Here is a 19,183-nt window from a genome sequence, read left to right on the forward strand (position 1 = left end):
AGAAAGCCTTTGACAAGGTCCCTTACCAAAGGCTCTTGTGTAAATTACATTGTCATGTGATAAGACGGAAGGTCCTTTCATGGGTTGAGAACTGGTTAAAAGACAGGAAACAAAGGGTAGGAATAAATGGTAAATTTTCAGAATGGAGAAGGGTAACTAGTGGTGTCCCCCAAGGGTCAGTCCTGGGACCAATCGTGTTCAACTTATTCATAAATGATCTGGAGAAAGGAGTAAACAGTGAGGTGGTAAAGTTTGCAGATGATACTAAACTGTTTAAGATAGTGAAGATAGAAGCAAACTGAAGAACTCCAAAAAGATCTCACCAAACTGAGTGATTGGGCAACAAAATGGCAACTGAAATTTAATGTGGATAAGTGTAAAGTAATGCACGTTGGAAAAAATAACCCCAACTATACGTACAGTATGATGGGGGCTAATTTGGCCATGACACATCAGGAAAGAGATCTTGGAGTTATCATGGATAGTTCTCTGAAAACTTCCACACAGTGTGCAGCGGCAGTCAAAAAGGCAAATAGGATGTTAGGAATTATTAAGAAAGGGATCGAAAATAAGAGACACAAAATATCTTACTGCTCTTGTATAAAACAATGGCACGCCCACATCTTGAATACTATGTACAGATGTGGTCTCCTCACCTCAAAAAAGATATTTTGGCCTTAGAAAGGGTTCAGAAAAGGGCAACTAAAACAATTAGGGGTTTGGAATGGGTCCCATATGAAGAGAGGTTAAAGCGACTGGGACTTTTCAGTTTAGAAAAGAGGAGACAGAGGGGGGATATGATAGAGGTCTATAAAATCATCAGTGGCATGGAGAGGGTGAATAAAGGAAAGTTATTTATTAGTTCCCATAATAGAAGAACTAGAGGACACCAAATGAATTTAATAGGTAGCAGGTTTAAAACTAATAAAAGAAAATTCTTCTTCACACAGCGTGTAGTCAGTCTGTGGAACCCCTTGCCAGAGGAGGCTGAGAAGGCTAGGACTATAACAGAGTTTACAGAGAAGCTAGATAATTTCATGGAGATTAGGTCCATAAAAGGCTATTAGCCAGGGGATAGAAATGGTGTCCCTGGCCTCTGTCAGAGGCTTGAGAAGGATGGCAGGAGACAAATTGCTTGATCATTGTCTTCGGTCCACCCCCTCTGGGGCACCTAGTGCTGGCCACTGTGGGCAGACAGGCTACTGGGCTAGATAGACCTTTGGTCTGGCCCAGTATGGCTGTTCTTATGTAAGAAAATACCACACAATCAATTTCTACTCCCAACTGGTGCATCCCCAGGGTCCTGAACTTTGATGAACTGGTCAAGTTGAAAACAGGCAACATTATCTTGTGTATGAGATGATCTCCAAGCACTTTACAATGAAGGGCTGTATCATTCTCTCTACTTTACAGATGGGGAAACTGAGGCATATAACAAAGCAGAGACTCGCCCAAGATCACCCAGCAAGCCAGTAGAATAGAGCCCAGGTTTCCTGAGTCTCAGCAGTTCAGTGTGCTAGCCACTGGGCCACAGATGCTATTAAACTGGTTGTACTATTCGCAAGACACTTAAACCTAAGGCTTTATTCATACACACTATAGTGTCGTCATGACACGGGTGACTCTCAGCTTAGCATCTCAAACACCGTGCCTACAGTCTTATTACTTCTCAGTTCCTGTCCTTGTCAGGGGCCAGGATGATAGCAAACTGGCGTGGGTCAGATGGAAGTGATACCCACTTGTCTTTTGGGAGTTGCCGCTATCTTACAGCGGGTTAAAGTTCTTTTGTCACAAGGAGTTAAAGCAGGACATTCTTTCCATCCCTGGGGTCTAGGGTTGGTAGAAGTGGCTGAAGCTACTCAGACTTCCATACCAATTTGCCAACTTATGCAAGCTGAGAAGTTGGCCTGTAGAATCCAACGATGCTTACTGGGAGTGAGAGATTGACCAAAGTCATGCTATTTCTTGGGCCCAGGAACACACAAGTTAATTTCAAGCATTTAACAGCTTACTGGCAGATTGCTACAATAATGAAAAAGGTTTATACATGGATTCTTGATGCAAATTGTGGGATACTGATGGAAATCTCTGACAGCAGCTCTTATTGTAAAAGCTGCTAATAAACAGATATACAGGCTATGTGTACATGGTTGGCCTCAGCAGAAATTAAGAGACCTGGGACCTGCATTGATAAATGGATGGAATCAGGGCTTAAATTTGTAATGATAGAGGGGGGCAAGAACTCAAGCAATATGTTTATATTCGTAACTGATGCAGCAAAGCCTAGAGGCACCAGAGCTGAGCCGTGGCACAAATTAAGGACTGGATGGAATGGATCTCGCAATAAGTCTTTTCCATTGCTAACTTCTATGATGTTTTGCCTTAGCCTTTTAATTTAAAAATCTCTAATAATTAACCGTAAGTATCACAACATTCTCAAGCAAAAAACCTTCAAACACAGACGGCAAGGAGAAACTGCTGAGCTGGAATTCATATGCAAATTTGACACTGTGACAAAAGTTTTAAATAGAAACATGGAGTGGTTCTCACATTACAATAGATAATTTCCCCTTCAGGTACGCTCACATCTCATCACTTTAAAAACAATGAGTCGTCTCTAAGGTGCTACAGGACTAACAAAAATTAGATATAATAGTATCATGAGCTTTCATGGGCAAAAACCCACTTCCTCAGATGAGCAAGGAGTGGGTTTTGCCCACAAATGCTTGAACTTGATTGAACACATGCTTAAATATGTTGCTGATCTGAGCACAAGTGAGGAAAAGTTGTAATACCAGGTCGTATTCCTCCAGGACATCAATTTTTTTTTAAAGGCAACACAGAAAATATTAATTTAAAAAAAAAATCTTGTGAAAAACAAAACTTTTTAACAAAAGTAACAACTGATGGAGATGAGAAACCTGTTAGAAATAAAGTGATGTGGGAGCTGTGAAAAGAAGAAGTTACTCATCCTGTGAAGTAACGATGGTTCTTCGAGATGTGTCCCCGTGGGTGCTCCACAACCCGCCCTCCTCCCTGTTCCGGAATTGTTTTCTTTTCTTTTTCAGATGAGCGGGTAAGAGGAACTGAGTGGTTGCTGGACCACGCGTGGCTGATCAAAGGCGCTGCACATGCGTGGTCTGGTGGAGCACAGCTATGACAGCTCTCCGAGCCGCGGTGCCGGAACGGGACCCGACACCAAGAGTGGAGCACCCACGGGGACCACTCGAAGAAGAACCCTCTTACTGAGAATTCTAGAAGATAAAAATAGTGCCCCAATTTTATTATTCTTTTTAAATAACTGCTCCAATAATTGTAACCAAGTAAAAGCAAACAGTACACATAATTAACTGGGCTGTCAAAGGTAATTCATACAGACAGAAAATAGATGCAACACAACAGAGGAGTAATGGGATAAAAGATGTCAAGAAATTGACATGGTCTCTGTCTCCCTGGAAAGTGTATGGGATTATTATAGCCAAGCTCCTCAGTCTATGCAGCTGGTTGGCCAATAGGAATGTCTTGTATAGTTGCTGAAGACAGACAGCAAGACTAAAGGGCTCAACTAGTTACAATTTGGGTTTTACTACAAAAACTCATGACAGAATATATTTGTTAGTCTCTAAGGTGGCACAGAACTGATCGTTTTTAAAGTTACAGACGAACACGGCAACCTCTCTTAGACTAGCTACAACTTTGACAGCCTTTTGGTTAACAAAGAGAGCTAAGAAGTATTGTAATTCCCTCTGGGCCAGAGAAGTCACAATGGCTAATCCTAAAATCAATCCCTTAATCACATCTATCAAATTAGAGGCAGCTGTCAAAAAAATAACATATGCAAACGCTTCCATGGGAGCATGGCTCAGTCCACACAAAACAAAGGTCTTTAATTCAGATGCTGGACACAGACAGAAATGGAGGAATGTTCCACACACACTAGAATTTCTTCTCTCCCCTTTTTGGATGCTGCACCATTTAATTTTATTTTTCCAGTTATTAATTAAGCCACTTGTGTGCTTCAGATATTTGAGAGATATGGCAGAGAGAATCACTTTTGACAGGGGAAGGAGAAGCTGATCAGACCCAAACTATGAGTCCAATTAATTTACCCTTTTAAAACCCAGCTAAAAAATTAGTTCAGAATGTCAAGTGACTGTTCGTTGTTCATGTTCTCCAAACAGAAGATTGCTCCAAGAGCACATATCTGTAAGCAGAGCAGAACAGCCAATCCTGGGTCAGGTGACTGTAAGCTTAAAAGCTCGGCTCTTACCATACCTCAAGCCATGTTCAAATCCATCCACTCCCCCGCCCCCGGCCAGCTACCCTCCAAAAAAGCCCATGCCTGTTTCTGACAAGCACCTATGGTCAGTGCTCAGATATTATGGTGAGAAATGAAAGATACTAACAAATTGGAATTTGGCTTTCAATCTTCTAAGCATGACTGCCAAAATATATTCAATGTGAAGTCAATTTAAAAAGTGGAAAACAGATTGAAGATGGACAAAAAAAAAACCCCAAACAAACTCATGGCTGGTTCGAGGGAGTTTTCCTTCAAAGGTTTTCCCTCGTGGTTTAACCAGGAGATCTATAACTGTCAGTAACAACAACAAAACTGCCCGTCTTGAAAGTAAAACTATCAAACAACGCAAAGAGCATCATGCAGAGAAGGCCGGACACACACTTCGAGGGCACCATAGCTCCTGCAGAACATGGAGAAGAGGTCTTGCAACTCCATCAGACAGTAATGGGCCAAATGTAAGCCTATGTTGTGTAGAGATACTATTTGGAGAGGTTTATTTACAGCTTTATTTTAAAAGAAGGGTTTGACACAAAGCTCACTCATTAACCCCCCCAACAGCATCTCCTTGTCATGGGCAAAATAAAAAAAATCACAATCTTTAATTGTGGTTAATCTTACCATTTTTTGCCCATTCCTAAACAGGTTCCATTTAAAAGTGATCTATTTCTGCCAGGCCATCAGCTCGAGTCACCAGCTGTAAAGAAAATTCAGTTTTTAAAAAGTTGCTCTTCAAAAGGGCCATTTGTACCATCGTCTCCTTTAAAGCCAACACATGTGATTTAGCACAGAGTGTGAAGTTGTTAGCTTAGCCATGCATGCTTGGTGAGGTTGCAGAGCATACAATGAGTGCAGATGGTAGGGGTCTGCAGATGTATTGGGGCCCACAGCGGAAATGCACTTCACTGTGTCTGCAAGTGCTTTTGACACTGACACAAACTCAGCATGGTCAAGGGAAAGCTCAGACGAGATCATTGTCATGCAGATTAAAAGGTGCTGAACCCCTTTATAAAACAGCCTGTTTTCTCTCGCCAAATGTTATATCTTTTATTAGGCCGCTTTGCATGCTGTCTCTCGCTAACATCCAATTTCCCATTTAGCAAGAAGCTATGGCATAGATACACTCACACAACCCCTTTGCCCCACCCATATACACCTTTGTATGTTGGGAGTATATATCTTATTCCCTCTATATCATGATGGAGTTGGAAACTTTAAAAAAAGTTATAGATAATACAATATGCATTTACACAGATGATTTAGAATATAAATAATCAAATTCAAATTTCCACTCCACTGGTCTGAGACAATAACTAGGATTCTGGCAGAATTGAAAAGCCATTTTCTCTCTGAAAGAAAAGGACAAAAAAGGTCAGACTTTGTAACTAGCTGTGAATTGGATTTAAATCTCAGAAAGGCTGACTTAGGAAAATTGACAAGTATATTTCTGTCCTTCCCACACCTTGTTTCTTGCTCTAAGTGTTTTTAAAAAAGAAACTGCATTATGGTGCATGTTGAAGTTTCCAATAAAGATTCAATGAAAACAAACAGAGCCGCTCTTTTAGTACTAACTGACGTGCATGGTGCTGAGTTGTTCTGATGGCACAGAAAGAGTCAGCAAAGTTCTTTGTGGTTTCCATCCTCATACTGGGCAGACTGCCAGGATCTCTCAGTCATAAAGGAACCTGCAGCCTAGGAATTAATGCACATTAGGTACAGCTTAAGTAAGCCCCAAGTAGCATCTGGCTATCAGAAAACTACTTGTGTAAACATAGGGTTAGCTTCTCAAATTACCCGGATACATGCAGCACAAAGTCTCCCAAGATTGCTTCTTTCAGGTAACGTCAGATCGTAACCAGATTCATCAAATCCAGGAAGGATCAAGTAGTCTAGAAGGAGGAGAATGAAAATACTTTGATAATATATCTGAGGAATGAACAGTAGAGAGATAAAAATGGTTATTACTCTTACATATTTGGTAGTTTTACAGTTTCAGACGATGATCCCTACTTCTGCTGAAGATTCAAAATGAGGCTGGAAATAAGGCATACATTGTTAGCAAGGAGAGTAATTAACGACTGGAACAATTTATCAAGACTTGTGGTGGATTCTTCATTACTTCATTATTTGATATCTGGACTGGATTTTTTGACAAGATCTGCTCTAGGAATTATTCTGGGAAAGCCCTATGGCATATGTTATACAGGAAGTCAAGTGAGATGATTGCCCTTCTGACCTTGGAATATATGAATTTCATCTCTAATTATTTGCATAATATTGCCCTATACGGCTTGAACAAAAGAAAAATGATTTGGTATCCTATTCCCCCAACAACTAAATTTATTTTAAAGATGAAAAAAATAAAACCAGTCATGGGAAAGACGACTTTTAGTATCAGTGGCTTACAATTAAATGTGTAAAATATAGTTGTCTGAGACATTGTATACCCACATACAGAAGAATAGTTAAGATTTAACTTACAAAATATTGTCATACAATGAAAAAGCAGCATAATTTACTGGGGCTAGAGCTCAGGACTGGGAATCAAGGTTTCCTCAGGGGTTTACATCTAACTTCTGTGTTTTGTTGCTTGAATTTTTGTAAGTCACTTAATTTCTCCATCTCTGTTTTCCTCCATGCATAAAATTAAGATAATAGAATGTACCAACTTTTGTAAAATGATTGAGAACTTTGGGTGAAAGGTTTTAAATCGCACACAGCGCCAACATTTACATAACTACACCATGTTACATGAAAGTGATTCTCCTATGAGAAAGTACAGAGCTATGTGATAAAATACATTTATTATTTTCCTGGGGCCTCACTCGTACTCTGTGCATAACCCTCTGGCTGTATGGATTGCTTCTAACAAACGGAACAGCTGTCACCACTGAAGAAAAGTTAACCCACCACAAACATCTTTATTTCCATCCACATTAAACTGTCTAATGGTAGTGCTCCTATAGGCAATAGTTCTCTATGATTTACAAACAGGTATCACAGACAAGGAAGAAAAAAATTGATTGTATTCCTAGTTTTGGCAGAACATGGGACAGTGAACATTAAAATTCCAATAATGAGGTAGACAGAGAAGATGTTTAAGATCCTTTCTAGAGTTTTATAAAACACATTTGCTGTAATTTCTCTTCCTCCAAGGTCCATGTATTTGGGTTCATGGTACTAAGGATGCCTGATTTTGCAGGTGCAGGAAATACTCATATCCAAGCACTTTTAAATCTACTCTTTAGTGCCACCAAAAGGGAAATAGGAGGAAAAAACCCATCCGGATTTCTCCTCAAAAGTCAGTTTCATTTAATATGGACTTGCAGACAATACAATGCATAATCATAATATGGATTTTGCATAATATCGATACAGGGCAGAGATAAAACCGTTTATGTGCCTTAGTTTTTTTCCTTCATTGATATTTTAATTAAATTTGAATAATTAAATGGACGCAAGGGAACAACGGAAGAGGAGATAACCTGCAGGCATGTGTATGTGTCTGTCTGTCACACACATCCTCCAACTGATGCTCCCCTTGCTCCCGAGGGAGGTATTTACCTTGTTCAGTTGGAATCCTGCTCCAATGAACCTGATCTGGCCCTTTGGAATGGATCTCCTTTCTGAGCTTTGGCACAAGGAAAAGCTGCAATGGTAGCACTTGGCTCTTGAGATTTTAAGAGCAATGACAGAGGCCATTGCCGCAAATCGCCTCCAATCCATACAGCTGGGAAAATTGGCAACCCTTGGCCAGGTCATCTGCCAATGAAAAATCTTGACACACATACACAACTGTCTCCCTCTGGAGACTCACTTCAGCCAATACAAGAGTTGCATGCAAATTAGTTAGGAGAAGGGCAGTGATTGGTTGAATGACCTCTCATCACTATTGTTCCACATTAGCATGACCTCCGCTGTTGTCCGAGCCCTGTATAAAGAACTATGAAAGAAACTTGGTATTTATTATCAGTAGTAGTTGGGGGGAGTTTTAAAAACACTTCAGGAAATTAGAAGCATGAGTCTTATTCATTGTCAATGGGGTCCGTGGTCCTAAATGCCCTAGAGCTTTTTGAAATCTCCCCTATAATAGTAAGCAATTCAGCAGCCGTGGCAGTTGGCATGGAAATTAAAGACGCCTGCTCTCCTTTACCCCCCACTGTGCTACGCATTAACATGCATGACATTCAAGAGCTAGTCCTGGCACAGTCATTAGAGCTTTAAGCCTCTCTTAGTGGGGCAGCAATGAGAAAATAAGGAGTACTATCAATGTAGGCCTAAAAAAATCCAGTAGCGCTCATGAGAAAAAGAGCAGAGATTCCTACCCGAGCCAAAGGATGCTCCTGCAAGAGACTGACTTGGCATCCAACATGCAAGACTTTCTTTTGGGCCAGAAAAAGTTTAAAGAAGGAATTTGTGCTCAATGCTTGCTAATTGCCACCACGTATGTGTGCCTTCACCTGCGTCTGGCTGCCACAAAGTTCTCAGAGTAGCATCCTCCTCCGGCCCCCTCCCCATCTGATGCACACTCTTTGTTTAAACAGAGAGGCTGCACTTTGCTGCAAGGTTAATGTAGACAGCTAGACAAGCTATAGAACATGGCACAGTGCCATATGCTCCTTAGCGATATTCCCCCATCCACACACAGGGCCCAGCAGTCTTTGGACATGTTTACTAACTGTCAATTAGCTGATCTCAATATGTTGGAAACAGAAACTCAGTCATCCACAACAATCCCCCGTTCCGTCCCCAAGTGGCAGGGAGGGAAAAGGGCTCCACCACCAGAACTGTAACTTTGAAACCTGATCCTCATGAATCTTCAAATGGCAAATGCAACCCAGACTGTTTGTGTTTTGCTGATGTTCATTCAACAACCTCCCATGAAAGGGCCCATTGTGAGTCTCTTCTGCAGCAAAGGGGTTATGATCTCATATACGAGGAGGACTGGCTGAAAGGCAGTGATCTGTGATTAGAGTGATCTCATTTGTTTGGGAGGCTTAAGGCTAAGGGAGACTATCTTGGGAGGCTTTCCTGAGCCTCCCGGATATTGCAAAGTGCATGGATGTGACAGAAATGGGTTCAGGTTGGTGAATGCTGGGAGCATCTGCTTTCCTTTGGCCTTTCCGTGGTAACCATTTCAGTGCATTCTGCATTTTCCACTTTGGCAAGACTCAAGAGGGGTATGCAAAAGTCAGGAATTTCAAGGGAGGCTGTGTTCAGCAAGATGTCTGCCTAGCAGAGGCAGCCCGTCCATATAGGCGAAGTAGGCTGTCGCCTACTGCGCCAAGCTAAATGGGGTGCCAAATGGTGGTGCAATATCATTGAGGGGTTTGGAGGGGGGGGGGCGCCAATTGCATGGTTCACCTAGGGCGCCAGTTGCTGGCAGCTAGTCTAGGGCCACCCCTGCTGCCTAGAAAAGGCGCCTTCTTGGGTCAGGTGAGAAATTCATTTTTACTCCTCATGCCCTTGCAGCAACAGGAGAGTGAACTAGGTTCAGTCCAGTGATATAAAATCCTGTGTAACCAGTTAACTGTTAAATGTAGTGTTTAACCGGCTAACTGATTAAAGGGGGTCATGGACGAGGGTGCCGCTCCTACTCAGGATGCAGGGTGAGCAGGACTGCCGGTTACCCGGTCACATCCCTAGTTCAGTCCTCCCATGCCAAATCAACAGAATTGTGAGCAGTGTCCCAACCGCAGTCTTTATTACCAGTGCTGAAGGTCAGAACATGCACAGATGGATTTACAGCTCTCTGGTGAACTTTGCAGCATTGACTGTTTGCCCTTTCCTTCAGCAGGAGCTGTAGGTGCTCCGCACATTTGAAAATCTGGCCACCTATTTGGATGCGGCAGCCACAGAGGATACCAAATGCTCTGGGCGTCAGAGAGCTGAGCAGCCACACTCCCACAGATGACAACACAGGAGGCAATCCAGTTTGAACATTCGGGGCTTTGAGAACTACCCTGAGACCAGCAACGCATCGTGCAAGTGGCGGAATCACTAACATTCTAAATCGACAGAGCAGACCAAGGATCAGCCAGCTATTGGATGAGACGGGAAAGGCTTTTTGTCACAACCAACTTGAGCTACATCAGCTCAGCGTCCATGAGGGGGAAGGCTCCTAATTGGATGGCCAATACCAAAAGTCATGCAGTCTCCCTACAGCAGGGGTGGGGAACCTCAGGCTCAGCGGACAGATGTAGCCCCTAGCTTGCCTACATCCAGCCACTGAGGCTCAGCTTTGGGGAGCCCACATTGGCACTCCAGCCCCCCATCACGCACCGGTGGGGCTGAGACATACAAAATCTACTAGCCAGGGCCCCCTAGCTGCTGGTGTGCAAGGAGAATATGGGGAGTTCCTTTTTCCTTCTAGTCAGGGGCTTCTCGCTGTACTTCTCACTTGTGTGTGGCCACCAACTGATTTTTCTGTGGGCCGGGGGCCTTGACCCAAAGAAGGTTTCACACCCCTGCCCTAGAGAAACCATCAGTATTTATAATTTTCTTTGCGTTAGGGTAACAAAGTCACAGATAATGGTACATGTAGCCCAAACTCTTTTCAGGCAGCTTCTTCCAAGAAACACAATTTGTACTGCTCACAAGCTATTATTTGTGTTACAGTAGCACCCAGAGACCGCCAGAAAGATCATGTGAGGCACTCCATGATCTGTTACAGTGCATTTGTACAGCTCCTAAAATAACAGGGGAATCTCGGTTAGGGCCTTTAGATGTGAGTAACACAAATATTAATTTTGATCCCCATTTTACAGACAGGGAGTTCAGGCACAGCAATTAAGTTATACTGGTAGTCTACGGCAGAGCTGAATTACATCTCAGATCCGCTGCCTCCTCCATCTTGTGTCTCTTTGCTACTTAGACCCCTTTGATATATACCACACTTAAAACTAGGAAAACAGAGAAGCAATGAAGAGGGTGGGGGGTGAATCTTGCCTCACTCCCAATCTGTACCAGCTGTGTTCCAATGCACTGCAATAGTTCAAGAGCAGAATATCACACACACCTCGCATGCACACCGTTTAACAAATCCACTTAAGGCCCTTAAGACTTTCAAACAAACTCCTGCTGGAGTTTAGCAAAACAGTAGCTCAGCAGAGTCCAACGGCATAACGTTGGTACAATGTGCTTGAGATCTAGGTCAGAGCCTGAACGCAAGTCCAGAATGAAAGAACTAATCAAGAAACAGCCAACGGAGCAAGAACTAAATGCTGCTCTTGGTTCCATTGGTGCCCACACTGAGTAACACCATTGCCTTTAACAGGATTACTCTGAATTTACAGCACACCAGGTAAGCGAGGGTCAGACTCCATCCTTTGACTGTACCCGGCAGTAGATTCACAAAAGTCTGCTTAGAAACTCTGGCAGAATTTTAATGATGAAAAAACAGTCAGTTTGAAGAGACACTCACATGTTAACTGGGAAAGCTCTTGGGCCTACACTCAACTGGAGTGAAAAGCTTTTGTTTGAATGCCAGCTGCTAATTCAGCCCCTAATTTCTATCTCTTTTGTGTGTGTGTTGCTGATACACATAGTTCTAACACAATTAAAAGAAAAAGGTATTTTCACTTTATTTTTTTCTTCTCAGACTGGAAAAGTTAAGAATAGTTCTGATGAGAATGGTTTGCACAGGTAAGGAACATCTGATGCATAATGTCACTGCTGTAAAGTATCATGATGAAGTAAATGGGTAACAGGTTTAAAACTAATAAAAGAAAGTTCTTCACACAGCGCGTAGTCAACCTGTGGAACTCCTTGTCAGAGGAGGCTGTGAAGGCTAGGACTATAACAGAGTTTAAAGAGAAACTAGATAATTTCATGGAGGTTAGGTCCATAAAAGGCTATTAGCCAGGGGATAGAAATGGTGTCCCTGGCCTCTGTTTGTCACACACTGGAGAAGGATGGCAGGAGACAAATCACTTGATCATTGTCTTCGGTCCACCCTCTCTGGGGCACCTGGTGCTGGCCACTGTTGGCAGACAGGCTGCTGGGTTAGATGGACCTTTGGTCTGACCCAGTACAGCCGTTCTTATGATGTCATCACAGCTGACAACATTTCCTAGTGTAGGCTGGCTTGTGTAACCTGCCTACCGTGGTGTAATGAGATGGGTGTGGGTGAGCGTGAGACAGAGGGGATGTATCCCTGCAGCTTTACCTGTATTGGATCTGCCATGCTAAAGTGTTTATCTTGCTCCTCTTGTGACTGTCCTGGAGGGGGAAAAAAAAGACAATTCAATGTTAGCTCAAATGATGGAAGCTATGCCATTCTGGGGTGCAGTCCAGACCAATGAGGGGCTGCATCACCACTCGCTCTGCTCTCTGGGGTGCCTTCCAATTCTTTGTAGCTCCCAACCCAGCCTCTTCATGAACACCCAAAAGGTCTCATCCTGAGGGGCTCTGTGAAGCAATTCATCCCAGAATGAGGTTTACTTTTTTTGCAGCAGTGTCACACTGCTGACTCGTATTTAATTTGTGATCCACTATGGCCTCTAAGTCCCTTTCCACAGAACTCCTTCCTACGCAGTCACTTCCCATTTTGCATGTCTGCAACTGACTGTTCTTTTCTAAATGGAGGATTTTCCATTTGTATTCAAAACTGGCTACAGGGAGATGTAAAAGTCCATATTGTGTTATCAGTCCCTTGGTCCATCTAGCCCCCTAACAAATAGGAACTAAGTGATGCAAAAGGGAAGAGTTTATAGCCTCACTGGCTTAAGTATTAAGACAGGTTAAATACATTTTTGACTAAATATGTGGTCAGCTTGGTTAAAAGTAACCCATCCACTTGGTTATTTTTGCCCATTGGCTTGTGGAAAACTCTCTCTGGGTATGTCTACACTACCCCGCTAATTCGAACTAGCGGGGTAATGTAGGCATACCGCACTTGCAAATGAAGCCCGGGATTTGAATTTCCCGGGCTTCATTTGCATAAGCCGGGCGCCGCCATTTTTAAATCCCGGCTGGTTCGAACCCCGTGCTGCGCGGCTACACACGGCATGAACTAGGTAGTTCGAACTAGGCTTCCTAATTCGAAGTACCGTTACTCCTCATTCCACGAGGAGTAACGGTAGTTCGAACTACCTAGTTCATGCCGTGTGTAGCCGCGCAGCACGGGGTTCGAACCAGCCGGGATTTAAAAATGGTGGCGCCCGGCTTATGCAAATGAAGCCCGGGAAATTCAAATCCCGGGCTTCATTTGCAAGTGCGGTATGCCTACATTACCCCGCTAGTTCGAATTAGCGGGGTAGTGTAGACATACCCTCCCTGAGTATTGTTTGACAAGGATGAGGAGTTAAAGCCTTGCTCTGGGAAGTTTATTGGTCTCTGATACGGTCAGTCATCTCTGACCTTTGCTTTCATTTCACGAGCAAACAACATTTGGAGAAACTGTTGGTTTTGACAACAGATCAGGTGGTATCTGGCAGGTAGGGGGAGAAAAATCTATATTTGGAGTAGTGAAGGAGAATGGATGCATTTTTCCATGGTGTTATCTTGCTGGGACAGACTACTTGTGATTAAGACTGACAGTTGAGTACCAGGGTAAACAGCACCTTATCTCTATGGTGCCTGCCTCTGCTGATTTCAGCAACTGTACACTCACTCCTGAGTCACACAGCTCTGCAAGCTGTTACAGTGACCTCATTTACTAATGTTGTACTATCAAAGCCTGTGTTAAATACCTTAGGATTGTGCCAAGGAAATATAGCGTAGCCAGAAAGGCCAAAGCTTGTGTGCACAGTTAACTCTGGGCATCACATGGATTGATTTTAAAAATCATTTTCATGCTATGGAAAGTGACAAAGCATAAAACCCAAAAGACGTGTGTGTGGGGGGGGGGAACCCCCTCTCAGTTTGGATTTTCATTTAACAGGTTTGACACATCTGAACCCTACTGGGGACAGGCAGAACAAACAAGAACATTCAAGGCAAGACTGGCCAAGAAGAAAGTTCTGTTAAACGTCTGTTTGGATACTTCCAGCCATTGTACTCGTCTAACAGGATTTCATTCATAATTGAATCACAAATGGAAATGGTCAAGGACTGATGCACTTTCACTCACTTTGAACGTTTACTGACAGGTTATCAAAATGGACAATTTTTCCACCTCTTGAGAAGCTCAGGGTATCTGGAACAGCCATGGCCTTGTCCATCATCTTTCTCCATAAGGACTTTCACCTGTTAGTGACACAAGTAAGTATAGAAATCGTCATGCTTGGTATTTTCCAGATCCCAAGGAATGTCCCTTACCTTAAGGAGCTCAAAATCTAAGGACAGACAGAGGTCAGAGCAAGAGAACAATATAGAGTTTTATGCATACATCAGCAAGATTCAACCTATGTCCACACTATCGCAGAAAGGTGACCTAAGGTACTCAACTCCAGCTACAAGAATAACATAGCTGGAGTTGATGTACTATGTCAAGTTACAGCGGCGGGGCAGGGGCGGTGAAGGGAGAAACTCTCCTTTCAACTTTCCTTACTCTTCTCGTGGGGGTGGGAGGGGCAGAGTGTTACAGTACAGAGGTTGACTGCAGAGCAATTTGCAGTTGATTTGGCAGGTCTTCATTAGGCTTGCTAGATCAATCTCAGAAGAACATAGATCCCACTATAGTTTAGATGTAGCCTCTGTATAGCCAGCATAGAAGTGAGTTTAAAATGGGACTTAAACATGGAGCTGGTGGGTGCCTTGTAATTCATTCAGGAAAGCTGCTTGCATACTATGGTAATATAGATTGTTTAGAAATATATTACAAGTGATCAAGGCCATTCTCCTCACAGACTAGTCAAGTGATAGAAATGTAGCCGTGTTAGTCTGGGGTAGTTGAAGCAAAATGCAGGACAATGTAGCACTTTAAAGACTAACAAGATGGTTTATTAGATGATGAGCTTTCGTGGGCCAGACCCACTTCCTCAGATCAAATAGTGGAAGAAAGTAGTCACAACCATATATACCAAAGGATACAATTAAAAAAATGAACAAATATGAAAAGGACAAATCACATTGCAGAACAGAAGGGGGATGCGGGGGGGTGGGAAGGGGGAGGAAGGAAGGTAAGTGTCTGTGAATTGCTGATATTAAAGGTAGGGAGAGTGGGATGTTTGTGAGTTAATGGTATTACAGGTGATAATTGGGGAAACTGTCTTGGTAATGGGTGAGAAAGTTCAAAGACTTGTTAAGTCCTTGTTGGTAAGTGTCGAATTTTAACATGAATGACAGTTCAGAGGATTCCCTTTCAAGTGCAGATGTAAAAGGTCTTTGTAGCAGAATGCAGGTGGCTAAGTCATTTAGAGAGTGTCCTTTCTGGTTAAAGTGGCAAGAAACTGTTTTCTCTTTGTGATCTTGTCTGATATCTGTTTTGTGGGCATTAATCCTTTGGCGAAGTGTCTGAGATGTGTATTTCTCCAAGATTTTGCCTGCACTAGAACTACTGTCCTGATTACTACAGCATAGTGGCCTGACATTTAAAACATGTAGCACTTTAAACACTAACAAGATGGTTTATTAGATGATGAGCTTTCGTGGGCCAGACCCACTTCCTCAGATCAAATAGTGGAAGAAAATAGTCACAACCATATATTCCAAAGGATACAATTAAAAAATTTTTTAATTTTAATTGGTATATATGGTTGGGACTATTTTCTTCCACAATTTGATCTGAGGAAGTGGGTCTGGCCCACGAAAGCTCATCATCTAATAAACCATCTTGTTAGTCTTTAAAGTGCTACATAGTCCTGTATCTTGTTTCAGCTACACCAGACTAACACGGCTACATTTCTATCACTATTTAAAACATGATTTGGGTTTTAAGAAAAGGGACCTTCTCGCTAAATTATGCTACAGCCTTGCTAAACTTCAAGGTCTAGCAGCAGATTCAGAGACATGGGTAGGTCCCATTCCCGACAAAGACCCAACTGAACCCTGTGGTGGCACTACAGTGACATTATAGGTTTGCCTAGCACATTAGCTCCTGTAGCAGAGACATAATCTGAAATAGAACAAAGAAACAAACACAGAAGAGAAGCGCTGGAGGAAATGCACACTTTAAGGAATGGCCTAACAAAGGTTAGTTGTGAATTCCCATTCACACTATCCCATGAAATGAGCACTAGGTACTTTCCAACACACACCCAATAAGGTCTTGTTGTGCTAAAAATCTTTGTAATAGCAGATGAAGATGTTTTGTGCCTGTGCTCATACCTCCTGGTCATTTTTTCTCTGCTGGTTTAACATCACATCTGAAAGATTGAGTCTGTAACAGCATCCATAGTGCACTGAAGTGCACCTCCTAGAGTTTGGAGCTCTTAATTTTCTGCGAAAGCTGAAGCAATGAGCCAAGCTATTCTGACACACTGGACTGCAATCCAACAGGATCATCAGAATCAACACATGCATGTCATTGCAAAACAAAAGCCTGCCCCTTACTGGTTTTGTTTTGGTGATATTGACATGTTTGGCTTTTTGATGGGAGGAAAGTTCCTGGAAGGGAACAAGTTGTATATGACACTTGTATCATCCTCTGTTCCAGAAAGTACAGTTTTGGAATTATTCACACCTGTTTCAAGTTAGAAAAGTTAGGAAATAGTCTAAAAAATGTGACTAAAATGGACTGAGCTCGTTTCCTGGAGTCCACATTCCATTTCAGGGTTTTTAACTGAACTGATAATGAAGCCAGATGTCTGCTTTCATCTCTCTGCCACGCAGCTGGAATCATGCCCACAAAATCTCCACCAAAATACTTTCTTTGAAGGCTGTTGGCTAATGGCTTTCAAATAATGTAGAACAAATGTATCAAAAGTTAAGTTTACTGATGCCACCTAATGGCCATTTGCATGTGTAGCTACAGAACACTGCTGTACAAGTAGTTTGGTGTCTTGATAGTAATTCCAAAGATAAGGGTACATGTTTGAATTCTGTTAAAAAAAAAATTATTTCCATAAAAACAGACTAAGGCCAGGTCTACATTGGAGGAGAAAAATTGATGTAAGATATGCAACTCCAGCTATGTGAATTGCGTAGGTGGGGTCAAAGCACATTGCACCGATTTTCTGGGGCAGCCCCACAACGGGAGGTTGATGGGCGAAACACTGCCATCAACATCCCTTACTCCTCCCAACAGTGAAGAGTAATGGCCCTGAGAGGCACCCTCAGTGTTCAATTTAGTGGGTCTTTACTAGACCAGCTAAATCAGATCCTGGAGGATTGATTGTCAGAGCATCAATCCTCTCGCAAGTGGAGGCGACCTTAGATAGTGAGTGTTTAGTTCAGAGAGGAGACTAAGAGGGAAGGATATGATAGAAGTATATGAAATAATTATGGTTATAGAAAAATGAATTGGACATGCTCATTAATCTTTTTTTCATAACATAAGAACAAATGGGCAGTCAAACTATAGGCAGCACATTTAAATCTGAAAAGAAAACATTCTACACAACATAATTGACATGTGGCACTCACTGTCAAGATATTATTGAGGTACAGAAGAACTTTTTTTAAAGGATTAAACATCCTATGGATAAGAACCACTACCATAGTTCCCTTAGGATAAATTATAGGCACTGCCAAGTAAGTTTGCCTATACATCTAGATAGTCTTTATTAACATGATCACATACTGTTTTTATCTTAAGTTCGATGCCTTATTTGGTGCAGAAAATGGATGCTGCTGACTTAATGAGCAACTATTTCATATTTTGATTCCTCTTTGCTCAATGGGTTGCCCCATACCTTGCTTACACCACGCTTTTCAAACCCTACTCTGAAAACAGAATTATATTAAGTTTCTTTACAATCTTCTCTGCCAGGCTCATTGACTCCAGAATATGAATGCTTCACAATTATGAATTTAACTTTTCAACAGCCCTAGAAGATGAGGTGATGCTTTTTACAGAAGGGGAGAGGAGACAGAGTAAGGTGAAAAAGTTTCCACTAATTTTGGGTGCCCAATATGAAAGTATGGGTCTCATTTTTCAAAGTACCCATATTTAGCATTCTATAGCACTTAAACCAGGGGTGGGTAATAAGCAGCCCAGATGCAATTCACCAGGGATAGCCCCTGGCAGGCTGCCAGTGCTATATTTACCTGCACGTCCACTGGTCCAGCTGTTTGCAGCTCCCATTGGTTGGGAATGGCGATCCATAGCCCACAGGAGCAGCAAGTGGTCGTACCTGCAGATGTGCACATAAAACTCTTGTGAACCACATCCAGCCCATGAGCCACTTATCGCCCAACCCTAATTTAGGCCATTCTAAGCTCAGCTCCCATTGATTCCAGTTGCAGCAGAATAGAGTGTACATATCAAGCCTGACCCCTGCATATCAAGTCAGGCACTCAGTTACTTTCCCAACATCAAGTGTCCAGTGACAATGCTGGCAAAGGTAGGGACAGATTATAGTACCCAAGGCAGCATTAAACTACCTTAACCATGATATCACCCCTCTCTTCCTGCAGTCCCCTGCCTTAATCGCTACACACCTTCCAGCTTCTGCAGCAAACGAGGCAGGGTTCAAGGAAACAGCCTTTTACCACATAACCCTAATTCATCTCCAGGGCAGGTACCTTCTGAGTATTAAATGAAACAGGGGTCCTGCGGGGGGAAAAATGTGATCACATAATTAAAAACTGTCGTAACGTACATGTATAAGGGGTATGTGCGAATGAAGCTTGCAAAAGCATTTCTAACTTTTGCGTACTCAATTTTGCACTCGTGTTCTTGTAACAGCATGTGTGTAATCTATGTAGGTTCTTAAACCCCTCTTATGATAGTATCTAAGCGCTTTCCAGCAATACAGTACATTAAATGGTATGACTAACATTAGTCACACCTGGTTTGTAGTGCTTAAGAGATTGAGGAGCCTAGATTGTGTTTTAGAGAGC

At 42.5% G+C, this 19,183-nt stretch overlaps 1 protein-coding gene and 1 long non-coding RNA gene across 6 annotated transcripts in view; one reads left to right on the forward strand and one right to left on the reverse strand.

The window, feature by feature from the left end:
- The window catches only part of MXI1 (MAX interactor 1, dimerization protein), a 160,476-nt gene extending 145,988 nt beyond the window's left edge, over positions 1 to 14,488 (reverse strand). The window contains exons 1-4 of one of the 2 annotated variants that reach the window (XM_075935510.1): positions 14,370 to 14,488; positions 12,465 to 12,517; positions 6,092 to 6,186; positions 4,919 to 5,989 (exon numbers count right to left, since the gene is read on the reverse strand). The gene's annotated coding sequence lies outside the window, so the exon portion shown is untranslated. Of the gene's footprint in view, positions 1 to 4,918; positions 5,990 to 6,091; positions 6,187 to 12,464; positions 13,083 to 14,369 lie in introns of those variants that run through there. The other variant, XM_075935511.1, reaches the window with a different exon arrangement.
- The window catches only part of LOC106732807 (uncharacterized), an 84,148-nt gene that overhangs the window by 61,805 nt on the left and 3,160 nt on the right, over positions 1 to 19,183 (forward strand). For 2 of the 4 annotated variants that reach the window (XR_012905721.1, XR_001369070.3), the window contains 2 exons: positions 10,092 to 11,941; positions 14,181 to 14,500. This is a non-coding gene — a long non-coding RNA (uncharacterized LOC106732807). The remainder of the gene's footprint in view (positions 1 to 10,091; positions 11,942 to 14,180; positions 14,501 to 19,183) is intronic. The other 2 variants (XR_012905723.1, XR_012905722.1) reach the window with 2 other exon arrangements.

This window comes from Pelodiscus sinensis, chromosome 8 (assembly GCF_049634645.1).
Source record: "Pelodiscus sinensis isolate JC-2024 chromosome 8, ASM4963464v1, whole genome shotgun sequence".
Classification (NCBI taxonomy): domain Eukaryota; kingdom Metazoa; phylum Chordata; order Testudines; family Trionychidae; genus Pelodiscus; species Pelodiscus sinensis.